This window comes from Schistocerca gregaria, chromosome 1, assembly GCF_023897955.1.
Source record: "Schistocerca gregaria isolate iqSchGreg1 chromosome 1, iqSchGreg1.2, whole genome shotgun sequence".
Classification (NCBI taxonomy): Eukaryota; Metazoa; Arthropoda; class Insecta; order Orthoptera; family Acrididae; genus Schistocerca; species Schistocerca gregaria.
In genome coordinates, this window is record NC_064920.1 from 688,043,992 (window position 1) to 688,064,676 (window position 20,685).

Consider the following 20,685-nt stretch of genomic DNA (forward strand, 5'->3'; position numbering starts at 1 on the left):
GCTGGATTGAAGAGTTTTTAGCAAACAGAACACAGCATGTTGTTCTCAATGGAGAGACGTCTACAGACGTTAAAGTAACCTCTAGCGTGCCACAGGTCAGTGTTATGGGATCATTGCTTTTCACAATATATATAAATGACCTAGTAGATAGTGTCGGAAGTTACAAGCGGATTTTCGCGGATGATGCTGTAGTATACAGAGAAGTTGCAGCATTAGAAAATTGTAGCGAAATGCAGGAAGATCTGCAGCGTATAGGCACTTGGTGCAGGCAGTGGCAACTGACCCTTAACATAGACAAGTGTAATGTATTGCAAATACGTAGAAAGGAGGATCCTTTATTGTATGATTATATGATAGCGGAACAAACACTGGTAGCAGTTACTTCTGTGAAATATCTGGGAATATGTGTGCGGAACGATTTGAAGTGGAATGCTCATATAAAATTAATTGTTGGTAATGCGGGTACCAGGTTGAGATTCATTGGGAGAGTCCTTAGAAAATGTAGTCCATCAACAAAGAAGGTGGCTTACAAAAGACTCGTCCGACCTATACTTGAGTATTGCTCATCAGTGTGTGATCCGTACCAGGTCGGATTGATGGTGGAGATAGAGAAGATCCAAAGAAGAGCGGCGCGTTTCGTCGCAGGGTTATTTGGTAACCGTGACAGCGTTATGGAGATGTTGTAAGTAGGCTGTTTCGGTTTTTTTTATTGATAATGCCACGTAGCGCAGTGTATGAAAATCACTGGCTGTGCTGTGTGCAGTCTGTGGCTGGTTTGCATTGTTGTTGGCTGTTGCAGTGTTGGGCAGCTGGATGTTAATAGCGCGTAGCGTTGCGCAATTGGAGGTGAGCCGCCAGCAGTGGTGGATGTGGGGAAGTGAGAGGGCGGATTTTTGAGAGCGGATAATCTGGACGTGTGCCCATCAGAAACAGTACATTTGTAAGAATGGATGTCATGAGCTGCTATATATATTATGACTATTAAGGTAAATATATTGTTTGTTCTCTATTAAAAACTTTCATTTGCTAACTATGCCTATCAGTAGTTAGTGCCTTCCGTAGTTTGAATCTTTTATTTAGCTGGCAGTAGTGGCGCTCGCTGTATTGCAGTAGTTCAAGTAACGAAGATTTTTGTGAGGTAAGTGATTTGTGAAAGGTATAGATTAATGTTAGTCAGGGCCATTCTTTTGTAGGGATTATTGAAAGTCAGATTGCGTTGCGCTAAAAAATATTGTGTGTCAGTTTAAGCACAGCCATGTATAATTTTTATAAGGGGACGTTTCAATGTTTAGCAAATCCAAGTGGCAGACTCTGCCAGAGAGGCGCCCTGCATCGCGGTGTAGCTTGCTGTCCAGGTTTCGAGAGGGTGCGTTTCTGGATGAGGTATCGTATATATTGTTTCCCCCTACTTATACCTGCCGAGGCCGGCCGCGGTGGTCTCGTGGTTCTAGGCGCGCAGTCCGGAACCGTGCGACTGCTACGGTCGCAGGTTCGAATCCTGCCTCGGGCATGGATGTGTGTGATGTCCTTAGGTTAGTTAGGTTTAAGTAGTTCTAAGTTCTAGGGGACTAATGACCACAGCAGTTGAGTCCCATAGTGCTCAGAGCCATTTGAACCATTTGAACCTGCCGAGGAGATCACGAATGTAAAATTAGAGAGATTGAATCATGGGGTCCTTCAAATACAACCATCTCATTCCTACCACTGTTTTCATTATTTTGCTTAGCATTATCTACAGGGTGAAAAGTATTTAAACCGACAAACTCTGGAAGGGTGTAGAGGACATCAAAATAAATATTTTTTCTTAATGTCATTTTTTCCTAAGAGGATTATTTAAACCGGTAGAGGAAGATTTCTCTGGCAGCAAATTTATTAAACCAACAAACACTTTTCCATTTTTTTATGACTAAGAGAAAACACATTAACACAACCCAATTTCAATTACATTAGATTTTCAAACATGCCTCCATTGACACGTAAGCAAAGGTTACACCGTCGGATCATGTTCTGACTGACACGGGCAAAATCTCCAGGTCTATTCTGAATTGTACCTTCTGCTGCTGCTATCCGGGCAACCATATCTTCTTCTGATGCAACAGAAGTTGCGTAAACAAGGTTGCGCATCTCTCCCCACACAAAAAAGTCCAGAGGGGACATATCTGGGGATCGAGCAGGTCATGGTACAGGACCACCTCTACAAATCCACGTTTCTGGGAACCGTCGGTCCAGGAATTGACACAAACGACGACTGAAATGTGCCGGCGCCCCGTCATGTTGGAACCACATGCGTTGTCTTGTAGGAAGCAGGATGTCTTCCAGCAATTCTGGCATTGCTCTGGCGAGAAAAGTGTAATAGTGCCTGCCATTCACTAGTACAGGTAGCAGATACGGCCCAATTAAACGATCCCCAACAATACCGACCGACATATTAACGAAGAACCGCACTTAATGAGCGCTAGTAAATGTGGCATGTGGGTTATCCTCACTCCATACATTTGAATTGTGCATGTTGAAGAGTCCATCACGCCCGAACGTTGCTTCATCGGTAAACGACACAAAGGATGTAAATGTAGGATGCATTTCACACTGTCCCAAGTACCATTGCGAAAACTGTGCTCTGGGTGGATAATCAACCGGTTCCATGTTGTGGACACGCTGTAAGTGAAATGGGCATATCAACTGCTCTCGAAGGACTGTTCTTACATTCGTCTGATTCGTCCCCATGTTACGTGCAATTGCACGAGTGCTGATTGAAGGATGCCGCTCCACATGCTGCAAGACAGCTTCCTCACATTGCAGCGTTCTTACCGGGCGGCGGCGTCCCTGTCCAGGTAATCTGCTAAATGAGCCGGTTTCACGCAAATGTCGTATGATGCGGGATACGGCGCTTAGGACATTGTTGTTGATAAACCCGCTATGCAGCTCGTCCGTTGTGGCGCGCTACGTAGTACGCACCAACCATATCATTGCACTCACTCCAGGTGTATCGCTCCATTAGTAAACAGAGACAATGCACTACTGCACAGGAGTTGTCTACAACTGAAGAGCGTAATACGCCCTCTAACATCTGAATATCGTAGTATGGCCTCCACCGGTTTAAATAATCCTCATAGGAAAAAATGACATTAAGGAAAAATATCTGTTTTGATGTCCCCTACAACCTCTCAGAGTTTTTCGGTTTAAATACTTTTCACCCTGTATATTCATTGTTACAAGAGAACCTTCCCATCGCACCCCCCTCAGATTTAGTTATAAGTTGGTACAGGGCCTTGAAAAACTGAACACAGATCAATCGAGAAAACAGGAAGAAGTTGAGTGTAACTATGAAAATATAAGCAAAATATACAAACTGAGTAGTCTGTGCCTAACATAGGCAACATCAAGGATAATATGAGTTTAGGAGCGCCGTGGTACCTTGGTTAGCGTGAGCAGCTACGGGACCAGCGGTCTTTGGTGCAAGACTTCCCTAGAGTGAAAAGTTTAATTTTTTATTTTCAGTTTATGTGACAAACTTTTATGTTTTCATCACTGTTTTGGGAGTGATTATCACATCCACAAGAAAACCTAAATCGGGCAAGGTAGAAAAATCTTTTCACTCATTCGCCAAGTGTACAAGTTAGGTGGGTCAACAACATATTCCTGTCATGTGACGCACATGCCGCCACCAGTACCGTATAGAATGTATCAGACGTATTTTCCTGTGGAGGAATCAGTTGATCTATGACCTTGCGATCAAATCTTTTCGTCTACTAATCGCACGGTTTTGCGGTGCGGCCACAAAACACAGACACTAAACTTCTTACAGTGAACAGAGACGTCAATGAACGAATGGACAGATCATAACTTTGCGAAAATAAAGAAAGTAAACTTTGCACTCGAGGGAAGACTTGACCCAAGGACCTCTCACGCCGCAGCTGCTCACGCTAACCACAGGACCACGGCACTCCTGAGCTCACACCCTCCTTGACATTACATATCTTGCGTATGGACTCCTCAGTTTGTATATTTTGCTTGTTTTTTCATAGTTCCACACAACTTCTTCCTGTTTTCTCAATTGATCTGTGTTCAGTTTTTCAAGGCCTATCCACTGTGCCAACTTATAACGAAATCTGAGGGGGGTGCGATGGGGAGGTTCCCTCGTTAGTGTCATGCAGCAGGAGGAAGTGAAAGAGGACATACGACGAGATACTGTTCCTTGTTGTGGCGCGTGCGTCCCTGGAACACTTGCCGTTAATGTGCGGCGTGCTGGGCTCGTCTATGGCCGCGGCGGCTGCTGCGCTGTTTGATTTTCCGGAATGCTGCGTGGCGTGCGTGGGCGGCGCATGCGCGGCGAATTTCATCGGCGCGGGCGCGGCTTAGGCCGCAATAACGGCCTCGCTTTGACAGCGGCGGCGGCGGCGGCGGCGGCCTGCGTCAAATTGCCCATCGCTGCGCGCCCGCCAGCGCTGAAAGCCTGCCGAATTATGAGCCACCGTCCGCGGCCGCGCATTGTCCCTCTACCGTATTCCGGAGGCTGGCCGGCCGAGCCCTCACGCCAACAGCTCCAACGCTTTTAAACACTGCCAGCTCAGCCGAGCATATCGGCCCACATATCAGTCATAATAAATAAATCAGCGACATCGACAATCCAAACAGTGTGCACAACGAATTTCCAATACTGTTGGTTCATCTTAATATGTTTCTTGCCTTCACAACACAGATTTGCACCATTTTTAGCTATTTATATTTTATCTCGTCATTTAAGACAGTGGAAGCAACACAAAAAGTCTCGATTTCTTTTTGGAGTACTTGAAGTTTACCTGCAGTTAATTAATGACGCGAGCCGCTTTACTGAAGTATAATTATTTAAATAATGTTGAATTTTTAATATGCCTCGTCTCTCAGTCCGTAATTTTTGAGAACATTACTCGACGAAAACGTAGATGCACAGCTAAAAAGCTTTAAAAATGGACTAAAAATGATTGTGAGGGCAATGAAATATTTATTTTGGTGGTTACCAGTTTCAGCCAGAATGTGACAATCTTCAGATCATTTATACCGAGATGGTAAGTGGTGGCGGCGAGCGGAGCAGGTGTAGTGAAACCACGAAAGTCACCTGCTGTAGGCTTGGTTCAAATGGCTCTGAGCCTATGGGACTTAACTTCTGAGGTCATTAGTCGCCTAGAACTTAGAACTAATTAAACCTAACTAACCTAAGGACATCACATACATCCATGCCCGAGGCAGGATTCGAACCTGCGACCGTAGCGGTCGCTCGGTTCCAGACTGTAGCTCCTAGAACCGCTCGGCCACACGGGCGGCCCACCTGCTGTAGGTCTCAAGATGGTCACATTCTGACCGAAACCGGTAACAACTGTAAGTAAATCTTCATTGCGGTCAAGGATGTCATTAATCCATGTTTCGAGTCTTTACATCGGTCTAAAAAGTGTAAAATAATTTCTCCTAGTCCCATAGTCCCTAGTCCCATAGAAATTCCGAAGCTCACAAAGGTAGCCCTGAAAATTTGCGCTTGTCAGTTTTTAATAGCTATAAAAACACTGGAAGCTTTAAAACGAGAAAGGCGGTGCGGAAACAATAGATTATAGTAAGGAGGTAAGCTGTTCATGCATTAACTGCATATTGCACGTGCCCTACGGCTTTCGTTTTAAATCTTAATAATATTTTTATAGCTATTAAAAATCATAATCACAAACACTCAAGACTATCTGTAGGGTTTTAGGAATTTTCTGGAGCTAGCAGAACTTACTTTATACTTTTTAGTCCGATTTAAAAACGTGGTACACTAAAAAATTATTTTTATTTAAATAATTATTTTTTTATATTTTTTTATATTTAGTTTTTATATTTAGTTTTTTTATGTTTAGTTTTTATATTTAGTTTTATGTGTCTAACATTTTCCATTCGATTTGAAACATTTTGACGTGATTACAACAGAGACGTGTCGTAAATTTCATGTTTATTTCAATTTCTCATCACTTGGTTCGACCAACCTACTGTTTCTTGCTTCGTATATCTCGCGAAAACAACGCGATGACAAAATTAGGGAGATTCGAGCTCACACGGAAGCTTACCAGCAATCGTTCCTCCCACAAACCATTCCCGACGGGAACTGAGAAAGGGTAGAAATGGCAGTGGTACAGAAAGCACCCTGCGCCACACACTGCAGAAGAAAGCGAATTAATATTGCATTGTCTGATCTATGTTGAAAATGTCAAGTTCAAGCTTCATGCAACAGACAGTGGTAAGCAACGTACCCTCCGCCATACAGTAGATAAGAAAGCGAGCCTGTATTCCATTGTCATTGAGTTTTGAGGTAATTTAAAATTTCATGTCTCTAGTGCCCCAGGAATTTATTTTAAAGTAAATTACAAAAGTTGTAGCTCACGGACAGACAGACAAGAAAGCGACCTACACCATGTGATCAAAAGTATCCGGACACCTGGCTGAAAATGGCTTACAAGTCATGGCGCCCTCCATCGGTAACGCTGGAATTCAGTATGGTGTTGTCCCACCTTTAGCCTTAATGACAGATAGCTTCCACTCTAGCAGACACGTTCAATAAGGTGCTGGAAGGTTTCTTGGGGAATGGCAGCCCATTCTTCACGGAGTGCTGCACTGAGGAGAGGTATCGATGTCGGTCGGTGAGGCCTCGCACGAAGTTGGCGTTCCGAAACTACCCATAGGTGTTCTGTAGGTTTCAGGTCAGGACTCTCAACAGGCCAGTCCATTACAGGGATAATACGGTCGTGTAACGACTCCGCCACAGGCCGTGCATTATGAACGGGTGCTCGATCGTGTTGAAAGATGCAATCGCCATCCCCGAAATGCTCTTCAATAGTGGGAGGCAATAAGGTGCATAAAACATTAATGTAGGTCTGTGCTGTGACAGTCCCACGCAAAACAACAAGGGGTGCAAGCCTCCTCCATGAAAAACACGACCACACCATAACACCACCGTTTCCGAATTTTACTGTTGGCACTGCACACGCTGGCAGATGACGTTCACGGGGCATTCGCGATACCCACACCCTGCCATCGGATCGCCTCATGGTGTACCGTGATTCGTCACTCCACACTACGTTTTTCCACTGCTCAATCGCCCAATATTTATACTCCTTACACCATGCGAGGCGTCGTTTGGCATTTACCGGCGTGATGTGTGGCTTGTGAGCAGCCGCTCGACCATAAAGTCCAAGTTTTCTCACCTCCCGCCTAATTGTCATAGTATTTGCAGTCGATCTTGATGCAGTTTGGAATTTCTGTGTGATGGTCTGGATAGATGTCTGCCTATTACACATTATGACCGTCTTCAACTCTCTCTGTCAGTCAACAGACGAGGTCGGACTGTACATTTTTGAGCTGTACGTGCCACGTTTCTACTTCTCTATCACATCGGAAAGAGTGGACCTAAGGATGTTTAGGAGCGTGTAAATCTCATGTACAGACGCATGACACGAGTGACACCCAATCACTTGGCCACGTTCGAAGTCCGTGAGTTCCGCGGAGCGGCCGATTCTGCTATCTCATGATGTCTAATGACTACTGAGGTCGCTGATTGTACCTGGCAGTAGGTGGCAGCACAATGCACCTAATATGAAAAACATATGAAACATGTATGTTTTTGGGAGTGTTCAGATACTTTTATTCACATAGTGTAATTAAAACTGTGTGAAAAGGAGAATGGACCGCGAAAGCGAGGAACATAAATAGTTGATGGAGGAGTGTCGAGAACACTTATGATTTTCCAGGCCAAAGCGAAAATCAAGAAGAAGGAGAAATAGTTGATAAACAACATCATTTTCCACACGTTGGGATCACAGCCGCTAAGAATTTCTGGAAGATTGAAACCACGGTTTCATTTAGGCCGTATACTACAGTACTACCTATTAAACATGCAACCCACGAGGCGGCATGCAACAAACGACAAACTGGCTTGAAATGTTCTACGTGCTTTACTATGCCGATGATTACTATTTCAACGTAACCATACAACATAGGTAGGAGCCATGGCATCTCCATTCTGTACACAGGACGTATGACGTGCTTCTCCTCAGTAAGTTACGTACTAAGAAGTGAAAGAAATACGTATTTAGATAGGTAAATATAAAAAGCGGAACTGTATCGACGGAATTTATTTGGCTAATTTACAGATCATTACAGCAACGAATTGTATATTTTTTAAGCGGAACGTTATTAATTATTTAAACCAACACTGTACAAATCGGCTTAAATCAAATTTCTGTATTATGTTGGAGGATAAGGAAGTCCAGTGTTTTAGGGTTGGACGCAACGAGTTGTAGATAAATGCCTGTGTTCAAATGAATGTTCTGGTGCGGCACATACATTGAAGTGCGGTCTTAAAATGGGTGCCCATTTTACTGAATGCACAACTCAATGCGACTCCCACACTAAGTTATCCGTGGTTGTGGGTTAGGTGACATAAACACAGTTCTTCAGTTATCTCCACAAAAAGGAATCTACTGGTGTTAAGTCGGGCGATCCATTCCTGAGGTCCACAGTATCCTAGCCATCTGACAGGAAATCAGTTGTTCAATTCTTGCGCAATACCAAGCGCAAAATGGACTGGGTGACCATTGTGCTGCAACCAAACAAGCAAGTTTTCAAGGAGAACGCCTAAAATGTCATCGGTAAAAGCTCGCTACGTCTCACCTCCCAGAGAAACTGTGAAGTGCGCCCTTTGCAGCATGTATCCTTACAGCACAGATTTGAACTATCGAGAAACAGGGGAGAGAGATCACGGATGAAAAGAAAGGCAAATCAGAGGTCGCACGAAAAGATTTAGGTGCTCAGTTCGCCACGTGCTGTTCGAGATTGAAAAGGCCTGAAAGTAGTTATGTGAATCCTCTGCCAAAGCACTTGGATGTGAACTTCAGAGCAGTGATTTAGATGTGCATGAAAATTGACATTATTGTCTTTTCACTTTGACAGCACCAGCGTTACCAGAGAAGATTCGCAGGTGTGGTGCTGGCGGAAAAGGCCCAACAACATTTCGGCATGATGCTGAAAATCGATCCTGGTTATCAGAAATCAAACGGGTCGAACATATCGACGCAACTTTAAATGATGATGTATCTCTTCCTGGACTACACAGGAAAACTTAACTGGCACAAGGCTTCGAATGTGAACTACGTCTTGATCTTCTTCTTGCTTCTCCCTCTCTTTCAACTCGTTCTTCGTTCTATTGTCGTTATTCCCCTCCTAATACTTCTTTTAGTGCGGCAGAGGACGGTATATGAAAGAAGAAGCCACGGTAGGCAGACGGAGGCAGAATCCACATGTGAAGAAAATACGGCGGTCTGTTTGACTGTGGCGAGAAGAAGCCTGCGGGATCCCAGCGGTGGCGTCACGCCGCGGGGGCGACGCCGCGATTAGCGCGCACCCGGAGGCGTGTGGAGCCGGTGGCGGAGGCGGCTGTGGCGGGGGCGGCGGGGGCGGCGGCGGAGGTGAGGTGGGGGCGTATTGATCACCCAGCGCACGCCGCGCAGCGTGTCGGCGGACCAGCGACGCTCCGGAAGGCTCCTGGATGCCAGACCCGTCCGCGTGGCGAGGGCGCTTCCAGTACTGCGGCTGCACAACAGTAGCGCTCACTGGACCTCAGCGCCTAATAGCTGCAGTTGCTGTAGAACTGCGCTTCCAAAAGCACTAGACTTGACTTCATTTCCGAGGTACAGTCCAAACTGTGGACAACTACCGAATATGATGTTAGCAACTTTGTTTTGTTTTACCGCCGGCCGCTGTGACCGAGCGGTTCTAGGATCTTCAGTCCGGAATCGTGCTGCTTCTACGGTCGCAGGTTCGAATCCATCCTCGGGCATGGATGTGTGTGATGTCCTTAGGTTAGATAGGTTTGAGTAGTTCAAATTTCTAGGGGACTGATGACCTCAGATGTTAAGTCCCATAGTGCTCAGAGCCATTTGAACCATTTTTGTTGTTTTGTTTTACGTTTTCTTAGAGATTCTTTCCTCCCACATTTTTATTTATGTTTTTTCCATTTAGCAGATGTATTTGAATCGTTAATTTGGCAGTTTTCGCCTCTGTTTACAAGTTACTGTTGTAGTTGTTATTTTTTTCAGTGCGAGACGCTTATCTTACGATTCTTTATCTCTGCTACTGCAACCAATATCCATTTGAACCCGCTTACTGTATACAAACCGAAGTCTCCCTGTACAACGTCTATATACCAACTTCCCTCTTACTCCTTGGACCCTCAGGATGTCTCCTCACAAGCGATTGCTTCTTTCAGTCACATTCTGTCACAAAAAACGCTCTCCTTATTTCGATACGATACTACCTCGTTCGTTTTCCGATCTGTCCATCCAATCTTCTACATTCTTCTGTAGCAGCACATTACAAAGCTTCTATTCTCTTTCTTTCTCTGCTGCTTACCGTCCACGTTTCACTTCCGTACAGGGCTGCACTCCAACATAAACCTTCAAAAAAGACTCCCCCAACACTTGAATTTATGTTCCCTCTCTATGACTTCAAAACGTCTTTTTATTGCTGCAGTATAATATTTATTTACATTTCAGACACGGCTTCCCTTTAATTTTGAGATGGCACATTCGGTGGATTAATAATGAAAAGCCGCGCGGGATTAGCCGAGCGGTCTGGGGCGCTGCAGTCATGGACTGTACGGCTGATCCCAGCTGAGGTTCGAGTCCTCCCTCGGGCATGGGTGTGTGTGTTTGTCCTTAGGATAATTTAGGTTAAGTAGTGTGTAAGCTTAGGGTCTGATGACCTAAGCAGTTAAGTCCCATGTGATTTAAAACCGTACACTCCACAAATGTTTGCACGAAAATACAGTTTCTTTTTCCTCGCCGATTCTAAACCGTTCATTCCATAAGTCTTTACACGAATAACGCTTTGGCCATTTTAAGTTATTTTGCTGCCTAAATAACAGAATTCAGATACTGCTTTTAATGTCTTATTTCCGTATTCAGATACTGACTTTTTTTTTTAACGAACTTTACGGATCCATGCTTATTTATTTCGACTGCACATTTCATTACCTTGTTTTACTTAAGTGTCAATGTTTACCTCATAACTTCTTTTCGAGACTGTAAGCATGTCGTTCAAATGCTCTTGCAAGTCATTTGCTGCCTCCGACAGAATAACAAGGTCATCGGCAAAACTCAGTTTTACTTTTTTTTTTAAATTTAAGTCGTAATGCCTTACGTGTCTCTCCGTAAACCAAAATGATCTTCCGCGAGCTCGGCTGTTACCAATTTTTCCTTTCTTCTGTTAATAAAAAGTGGCAATATTTTGCAAGCATGACGTACTAAACTGATTGTTCGGCTGTATTCGCATGTAGACACAAAGTAGTTAGGAAAAGCAGGTGCTAGTGGGCACTGATTTACATCAATGTCGTAAGCTGAAAGTTCTTACTGGGCTGTGATTCGAACCTGGATTTCCAGCTTAGTAGGCGGACGCTCTGAACACTGAGCCTTCCGGACACAGTAATCAGCACAACTGCACGAACTACCCCAGCACGCCTCCCGTCAAATTCTCAACTAATCGCACACTGCTGTCGTAGTTCCTCTGCCCTTTGTCCTCATTACTCCAGGCGTTTGGCCGGTTTCCTTAAGAGTTGAAATGTGGCGTGCAGAACAGACAACAAATATGTAAGTAAGAAGACACTGCAGTGCAGATGCAGATCACGCTCGAACTTTTACGGCAATCGGCAACACGCGAATAATGTGCATAATGGGCAGGGGCAGTGCGTCAGTAGTGTGTGGATAAGTTGGGAATGAGTGTCTGACGGGAGGCGTGCTAGGATAGTCTGTGCACTTGTCATGACCACTGCGACCGTATGGGAGAGTGGTTGTTAGTAACAGGCCTTATTCACATTTAGAATCGTGAATGCTAGAACCATGTCCTAATTTTTGGCCGCCGTGGTCAGAGGACTGGTTGCCCCCATAATACAATTAAATGAGTGAAGAAATCAACAATGTTCTGGAAAGGATGTCATGTGACGTCCGTCCCGACCAAATGCCACGGACACGAACGAACGAAATAAAAAAAAAATGGTCAGAGCACCTGCCTAGTAAGCAGGAACCTGAGTTTGAATCCTATTCTGGCACAAATTTTCAACTTTCCCGTCTGAAGTAAATCAATGCCCACTAGCCACTACACGTTGTAATTCATTTGGGTCTCGATTGATAATGACTGCAGGCTCAGAATGATGTCTGTTCTTTCGGGAATGTCGAAAAGAACAGACACCAAATAATATATATATAGAACAGACTTCTAAATGTGCCAACAACTTTTTAGAAGTGTAATTATTTAATTATTACATTCTCTTTGAAGTCTGAGGCTATTTCGCCAGTTTCATATACGTCACACATCAGCTGGAGTAGTTTCGTAATGGCTAGCTCTCCCAAGGATCTCAATTATTCTCAGTCATTTATTAAACATACACTGCTGTGAAAAGCTTAAGGACGAAAGTAGCTTTCGCTTAAGGTGTCACTGCCAAACAAAACAGCTTGATGAAACTGGCGCCGTACATCGAAAAAACCGCTACACTATAGCACAGTACACTACAGTACAGAAGATACCTGGTAGACATACGCTGCGAGACGAACGTAAACGCTCCTGGCTGCTTTATGTGTTCGCACCTCTCGCCGTATGATGCTACGTCCAGCATTGTTGGACATTATCGTTTTGGTGGCCCAGGTGTTATGGTGTGGGGAGGCACAATGTTGCACGGGCACACTGAACTCCAAATCTCTACTCAGGATGTCCAGAGGTGAGGTGACCTCACGCGAAGTGGACTCACTTTTCTCTCTTGTAACGAATTTTATAGCTCACTGGTGATTTATGATTTGTGGTTTCTGTGTTTAAGTAGAATAGATATCGAAAGAGAATGAAAATAAATTAATTAATTTAAGTGTGTGTTGGGGAGGGGAGGGAGGCAGATGTCTGATTGTTTCCAAGTGTAAAATATACCTTTTGTGAATGTTTTGATAATAATAAAAGCAAGTTTGGTTTTCCGTCATATACAGTACAATCTGAACGCAACATAATGATAATGACAGAAGCTGAAGAAATAAATTAAAATTTGTGGCACAGCCGGGACTTGAACACAGGTTTTCTGGCTTATCATGCAGATGTGCTAGCTATTACACCACCGCAGCAGTGGAGACAAGAACCTTGTGTAGACAACCCTACTCCATTGGCCTCCATAACTCCAGTTCACGTCTTCAGCTTGTGTTCCCCTTGTTAAATCGTCAGCGTTGCCATGAAGTGAAATTTGTATTCGGAGGGCATTGCACAAGATCAGTCTGTGCAGCTGTGTTACTTATACTACTGTGGTCATGTAATGACTAGCACACCTATCAAGGAAGCAAGAAAACCTGGGTTCAAACCTTGCCTGTGCCACAAATTGTAATTCATTTCTTTAGCTTCTATCATTACTGTAAATAACGCTCAGACTCACATGTCTGCAGGAAAATTTAATTATATCAGATCTACACAACATAAAGAATTTATTTCCAAGTAGTTTTCTCATCATTTTTAAGGTTCTAAGTGGGGATTAATTTATGATGCACAATTCTTCAACGAGTCGCCCTTGAAAGTAAGGTAGAAATCCTCAAAAACCAGAAAATAAATTACAAATGTGTCTCATTAGCCAATTGCTATGCAAATCCTTTATCACCATTCTTGCAATGTATGCACACTTAGGAGACACCCCAGTGTAGTGCAGCAACTCGACGTGGCATGGATTCAATAAGTCATTGGCAGTTCCCTGCAGAACTATTGAGCCATGCTGCCTCTATTGCAACCATAATTGCGAAAGTGTTGCCGGTGCAGCACTTTGTGCGCGAACTGACCTGTCCGTTATGTATGATCGAAGTAATTCATGTCGGGCGATCTGTATGGCTGGATTATTCACTCGAAATGTCCAGAATGTTCTTCAAATCAGCCCTGAACAGTTGTTGCCTGGTTACATCACACATTGTCATAGATAAAATTTCTATAGTTGTTTTCGGAACGTGAAGTCCACCAGTGGCTACAGATGCTTCCAAGTAGCTGAACATAACCATCTCCAATCAGTGAGCGGTTCAGATGGAACAAAGGACCCTCTGCATTCCACTGAAACACAGCCCACATCATTATAGGGCCACCACCACACTCGAGCCGCACCATCAGCTCTTACCAACTGAAACCAGGACTAAACTGACCAGGCCACGATTTTCCACTCATCTAGCGTCCAACCCATATGGTCACGAGAGCCAGGACAGGCACTGCAGGCATCAGTCGTCTGCTGTCATAGCCCATTAACGCCAAACTGCACCGCGCTGTCCTAACGGATACGTTCCTCTTACGCCCCGCATTGATTTCTGAAGTTATTTCACGCAGTGTTGCTTGTCTGTTAGCACTGACATCTCTATGTAAACGACGTTGCAATCTGATATTCTCGGCACGCACTTGGCACTGTGGCTCTCGGAATACTGAATTCCCCAACGATTTACGAAATGGAATGTCTCATGCCTCTAGCTCCAACTATCATTCCGCGTTTAAGGTCTGTTAGTTTCCATCGTGCGACCATAATCACGTAGGAAACGTTTCCACGTGAATCGCCTGAGTGCAAATGGCGGCTTCGCCAGTGCAGTGCCTTTTATGTACGCGAAACAATCGCCATCTGCGTAGGTGCATTTCGGTATCCCATGACTTTTGTCACCTCAGTATAATACCGTTCACCGACAATAATGTCACCCAGAACAGATATACAAAAGAGCAGTAGAATTATGCAGCTCTGAAAGTGAATGCTTTGCGTGGCTGCTTTAGTATTAATTTAAGTCGGGAGGCACACCTTCAGAAAGACACACTTTGCAGAAATATCTAATCAGACACAACGAACGATCTTAGATAGCATGTTTGCTGGCCAGAATCTGCTCCTTTCAATCACAGGAAAAGTACATGGAAAATCGTAGTCAGACACAATGATTTGATATCTTATAGATCTACCATGCAATTTGGCTAGTGTAAAAATTTGCTATCATTGTCAGTGGTTTACTTAGAAGCAGAGGACTGCCCCAACGTGGTAAGTCTCTGGGCTGGGGCTGACTGGCCTTAGTGCTACAAAGTAGATTGTTCTAATTGTTGTAAGCATAAGCGTAAACTTCAAAACCACTGTGAGTTAGAAGAAAAGTATTTAATAAACAAAGTAAGAGCATATGGACTATGAGACCAATTGTGTGATTGGCTTGAGGAGTTCCTAGATAACAGAACGCAGCATGTCATTCTCAATGGAGAGAAGTCTTCCGAAGTAAGAGTGATTTCAGGTGTGCTGCAGTGGAGTGTCATAGGACCGTTAAAATTCACAATATACATAAATTACGTGGTGGATGACATCGGAAATTCACTGAGGCTTTTTGCAAATGATGCTGTGGTGTATCGAGAGGTTGTAACAATGGAAAATTGTACTGAAATGCAGGAGGAGCTGCAGCGAATTGACGCATGGTGCAGGGAATAGCAATTGAATCTCAATGTAGACAAGTGTAATGTGCTGTGAATACTTAGAAAGATAGATCCCTTACCATTTAGCTACAAAATAGCAGGTCCGCAACTGGAAGCAGTTAATACCATAAATTATCTAGGAGTACGCATTAGGAGTGATTTAAAATAGAATGATTACATAAAGTTGATCGTCGGTAAAGGAGATGCCAGACTGAGATTCATTGGAAGAATCCTGCCCGCATCCCGTGGTCGTGCGGTAGCGTTCTCGCTTCCCACACCCGGGATCCCGGGTTCGATTCCCAGCGGGGTCAGGGATTTTCTCTGCCTCGTGATGGCTGGGTGTTGTGTGATGTCCTTAGGTTAGTTAGGTTTAAGTAGTTCTAAGTTCTAGGGGACTGATGACCATAGATGTTAAGTACCATAGTGCTCAGAGCCATTTGAACCATTTGGAAGAATCCTAAGCAAGTGCAATCCGAAAACAAAGGTAGTAGGTTACAGTAAGCTTGTTCGCCCACTGCTTGAATACTGCTCAGCAGTGTGGGATCTGTACTAGATAGGGTTGATAGAAAAGATAGAGAAGATCCAACGGAGAGCAGCACGCTTCGTTACAGGATCATGTAGTAATCGCGAAAGCGTTACGGAGGTGATAGATAAACTCCAGTGGAAGACTCTGCAGGAGAGACGCTCAGTAGCTCGGTACGGGCTTTTGTTAAAGTTTCGAGAACATACCTTCACCGAGGAGTCAAGCAGTATATTGCTCCCTCCTACGTATATCTCGCGAAGAGACCATGAGGATAAAATCAGAGAGATTAGAGGCCACACAGAAGCATACCGACAATCCTTCTTTCCACGAACAATACGAGACTGGAATAGAAGGGAGAACCGATAGAGGTACTCAGGGTACCCTCCGCCACACACCGTCAGTTGGTTTGCGGAGTATGGATGTAGATGTAGATGTAGAAAGTAACACGGCCACCCTAAATTTCCAGCCATAATTTTAAGGAAGCAAAATTTCATGTACGTAACTGCAGAGAGACTCAGCATTCCTAAAATGCTTTTTGTTGGTATTGTACTAATACTATCATGCAGGCCTTTTCTGGCGCCACTTCGGTGATTTGCAAGTTTCTCACATTGCTTGTTTGTGTTTTATTCAGTCGATATCCCACTTGGCGTCACGATGCTCAGTGGACACCATTCCAGAACTCCACGTCGCAGAAGAACCTGTAGTAGTCAGCGGCCGTAGAATCCGTAACATGCACCTACATAGTCAGCAGAGCTAATCAATGCACTACAGGCGTGATGTTTATGGGAAAAATAATTCTTGTGTACGTGAGGATGATACATGTTAATTTCGTGGTTATGGAAGCACAATAAATGATCTGTAACGCAGAAGTCAATCCAAAAGTAGAACATCAGATCACTTTAAAACTTTTCTTTTTTTGCTTTGTAAAGTGTTAACGCAGGCTCAGACGGATAGCTCCCTAGCTTCCAATCTCCCTCTCCATCTCTGGAGAAAAATCTATCGGAACTTGATCTCTTGCGAAAATTCCCAACAAAAACAAAACACCCTGGGAAAAACTCATTCTGCAGAGATAACTTAAATTACCGTTCTATACATAATTCAGGCGCAAATTGTTTTATCGCTTAGAATTACTTGATTAAAAATTCAGCGAAGTTTCTGCAGAGCCAGCGCGGGAATATTTAAGCTGTGGGCCGCAGGGAGACGAACAGCCATCTACCGCCGGCTTCTTCGTTTACAGACCTCTGCGTCCTCAATGTGTCGCAGTCGCCTGGCTTTTTATACTCTTATCTCTACGTCGGAAACCAAACGCTGTTGCTTGCGTTCCTCAATCCGTTAAGTTTTTGGATTTCTTTCAGTGCAACCGAATTTCTGGTTGTGCTTTCCCCAAGCAATGCAACTAGATACGAACAACGAAAGACGTATTTACAGAAAATATGTTTCCAGAATGAGATTTTCACTCTGCAGCGCAGTGTGCGCTGATATGAAATTTCCTGGCAGATTAAAACTGTGTGCCAGACCGAGACTCGAACTCGGGACCTTCGCCTTTCGCGGGCCAAAAGTGGTAGAGCACTTGCCAGCGAAAGGCATAGGTCCCGAGTTCGAGTCTCGGTCCGGTACACAGTATTAATCTGCCAGGAAGTTTCAGAAAATATGTTGTTGATATCCATGTACAGATAGCGATGAACTAAAGAATAGGATTTTTATGTATCAGCCGTTTTAATCCACTCTTTTAAAAGTAAAATTCGGCAGTAATCAATTTACACAGGTTGCCTAATAATTATCCGGTTCGTAAGGCACAGGGCACTGCGGAGACGTGAAATATTTGAGATCTAAGTTCCAAATTATATTCAACAAATGTTTAAATGGAATGGATACTGTGGGCATCTAGTCGAAGCAGCTCAGCGCCATGACAGATGTAAACAACATCCTGAAGCAAGTACAGAGAAAACAAAAGCCACAGTTTTCCTCCCACATGTTGACATGATTGACGTCACCGCAGAAACAGTTCGCCCCCGGTAGCTGAGGGGTCAGAGCGACAGAATGTCAATCCGGGTTCGATTCCCGGCTGGGTAGGAGATTTTCTCCGCTCAGGCACTGGGTGTTGTGTTGTCCTAATCATCATCATTTCATCCCATAGCAGCGCAAGACTCCGGAGTGGCGTCAAATCGAAAGACATGTACCCAGCGAACTGTCTACCCGACGGGAGGCCCTAGTCACACGAAATTTTTCTTTTACCGCAAAAACAAAAGACTCAATTTCTGTCAAATGTTACCTTAGTCGAATCAGGTTTCTGTTGTTCTGATTGTTGCCTTGTTTCACAGAGAGAGAACCATTTAAGGGTCACTGCTTTGAATGTCAACTACATACAAATGTCCGGCACTGCAGTAAATCTGCAACTAACGAACATTACAAAGTACTATTGTAGTAACTGTGACAAGAGTGTCACATATTTCTATGCAATATTGTTTCATTTTTCTGCTGCTGTTTCGTAGCTACTTTTATTGAGAGTACTGGGCATGTTCGCTTGGGAAGAAAGTTCTGCTTTTTTCCTCGCTGGGACGGTGAGCTCCTAGCGCGGTCTCTAGTTCACTTTTGTTGGCAGAAGGCAGTGAGTAAGTCTCATTACGAAGGCGAGCCTCCCCGGGGGAGTTGAGCAGTTTCACAGCGGTGGGGCTGCGGCCTGCTTAATGCTTTTGTTGGGTACAGCCGGCACCTGTCCTCGCTGAGGGCGGAGACATGTCCCACCACTGCCGTACCAAAAGAATAATTGAACATGACATTTCTTGCCGTTTCTGCACAGACATCAAAGTACGGGATGTCATGGCGCTGCCTGAGAAACATAAGATAGTCACATGCTTTCGTGCAAAATGAGTGTGTATCTAGTTGAATGAGTCGTTCCCGCCGCAGTGCTAGGTGCAAAGATGTTGGCTGATTGTGAAACACTGCTGCAGGCCAATACCAACCGCTTGTTTGTTAATGTGCGTTTTGTACTCTCAGCTTACTTGTTCGGCCAATCGGCGTGTGTTATAATTTTTGCTCTCTTTCACCTCGTTAACACTGAATCCGCGAGTTGCCCAGATGAGATAATCTTGTAGCATTTTCTCCACATAGTCTTCCATATAATTTGGGACATCTCCCCACAACAGTGTTAGCGTCATTTTGTGTAATTTCGATTGAGATTTTAGAGAACTTAGTTACCTGTCAGTTTCACGTGAACTGTGTGTATTACAAAGAGCATGTAAGAATCTTCTTACCTGTCAGTTTCATGTGAACTGTGTGTATTACAAAGAGCATATAAGAATCTTCTGTACTCAGTCCTGACTTGCATTTCAAGATTCCTTAATTGTTCTGCAACTTGTTCGTGGTTAGCCGGCTCACAAATTACAGATATAAGCTATCGTGTACCTAAGTTGTTCTTCTCACAGTTACGTGTTTTCGTCGTGTACAGTGGCCAAACACAACGTTCTGATTTTTCCAGAATCTTAGGCGTCTCATAACTGCTCCGATGGAATTACACCATGAACACCTTGACCGAACAGGATAAAGCTGATACTTCAGGATTTCCGTACCTGTAGTATGTTTTAATGAAAATGTAGGTGTATTTTGAGTGCAAAAAAGCATAACTTAGTGGCACGCAGTATAGACTAATGTCACAAGAATCGGACACCAGAACACATAAATATCATTTTCTTCCATCGGTTGTTCTCTTCACTTTTTTTACACTACTGGGCATTAAAATTGCTACACCAAGAAGAAATGCAGATGATAAACAGGTATTCATTGGGCAAATATATTATACTAGAACTGACATGTGATTACATTTTCACGCAGTTTGGGTGCATAGATCCTGAGAAATCAGTACCCAGAACAATCACCTTTGGCCGTAATAACGGCCTTGATACGCATGGGCATTGAGTCAAACAGATCTTGGATGGCGTGTATAGGTACAGCTGCCCACGCAGCTTCAACACGATATCACAGTTCATCAAGAGAAGTGAGTGGCGTATTGTGACGAGCCATTCGTGCACCCAGGTTCGTCGTTGAGTACACCATCGCAGGCGCTTCTGTCTGTGATGCAACGTCAAGGGTAACCGCAGCCGTGGTCTCCGAGCTGATAGTCCATGCTGCTGCAAACCTCGTCGAACTGTTCGTGCAGATGGTTGTTGTCGTGCAAACGTCCCCATCTCAGGGATCGAGACGTGGCTGCACGATCCGTTCCAGCCATGCGGATAAGATGCCTGTCATTTCGCCTGCCGATGATACGAGGCCGTTGGGATCCACCACGGCCTTCCGTATTACCCTCCTGAACCCCCCGACTCCATATTCTGCTAACAGTCATTGGATCTCGACCATCGTAATGTCGAGATACGATAAACCGCAATCGCGACAGGCTACAATTCGACCTTTATCAAAGTCGGAAACGTTTTGGTACGCATTTCTCCTCCTTACACGAGGCATCACAACAACGTTTCACCAGGCAACGCCGCTCAACTGCTGTTTGTGTATGAGTAATCTGTTCGAAACTTTCCTCACGTCAGCACGTTGTAGGTGTTGCCACCGGCGCCAATCTTGTGTGAATGCTCTGAAAAGCTAATCATTTGCATATCACAGCATCTCCTTCCTGTCGGTTAAATTTCGCGTCTTTATCACGTCATCTTCGTGATGTAGCAATTTTAATAGCC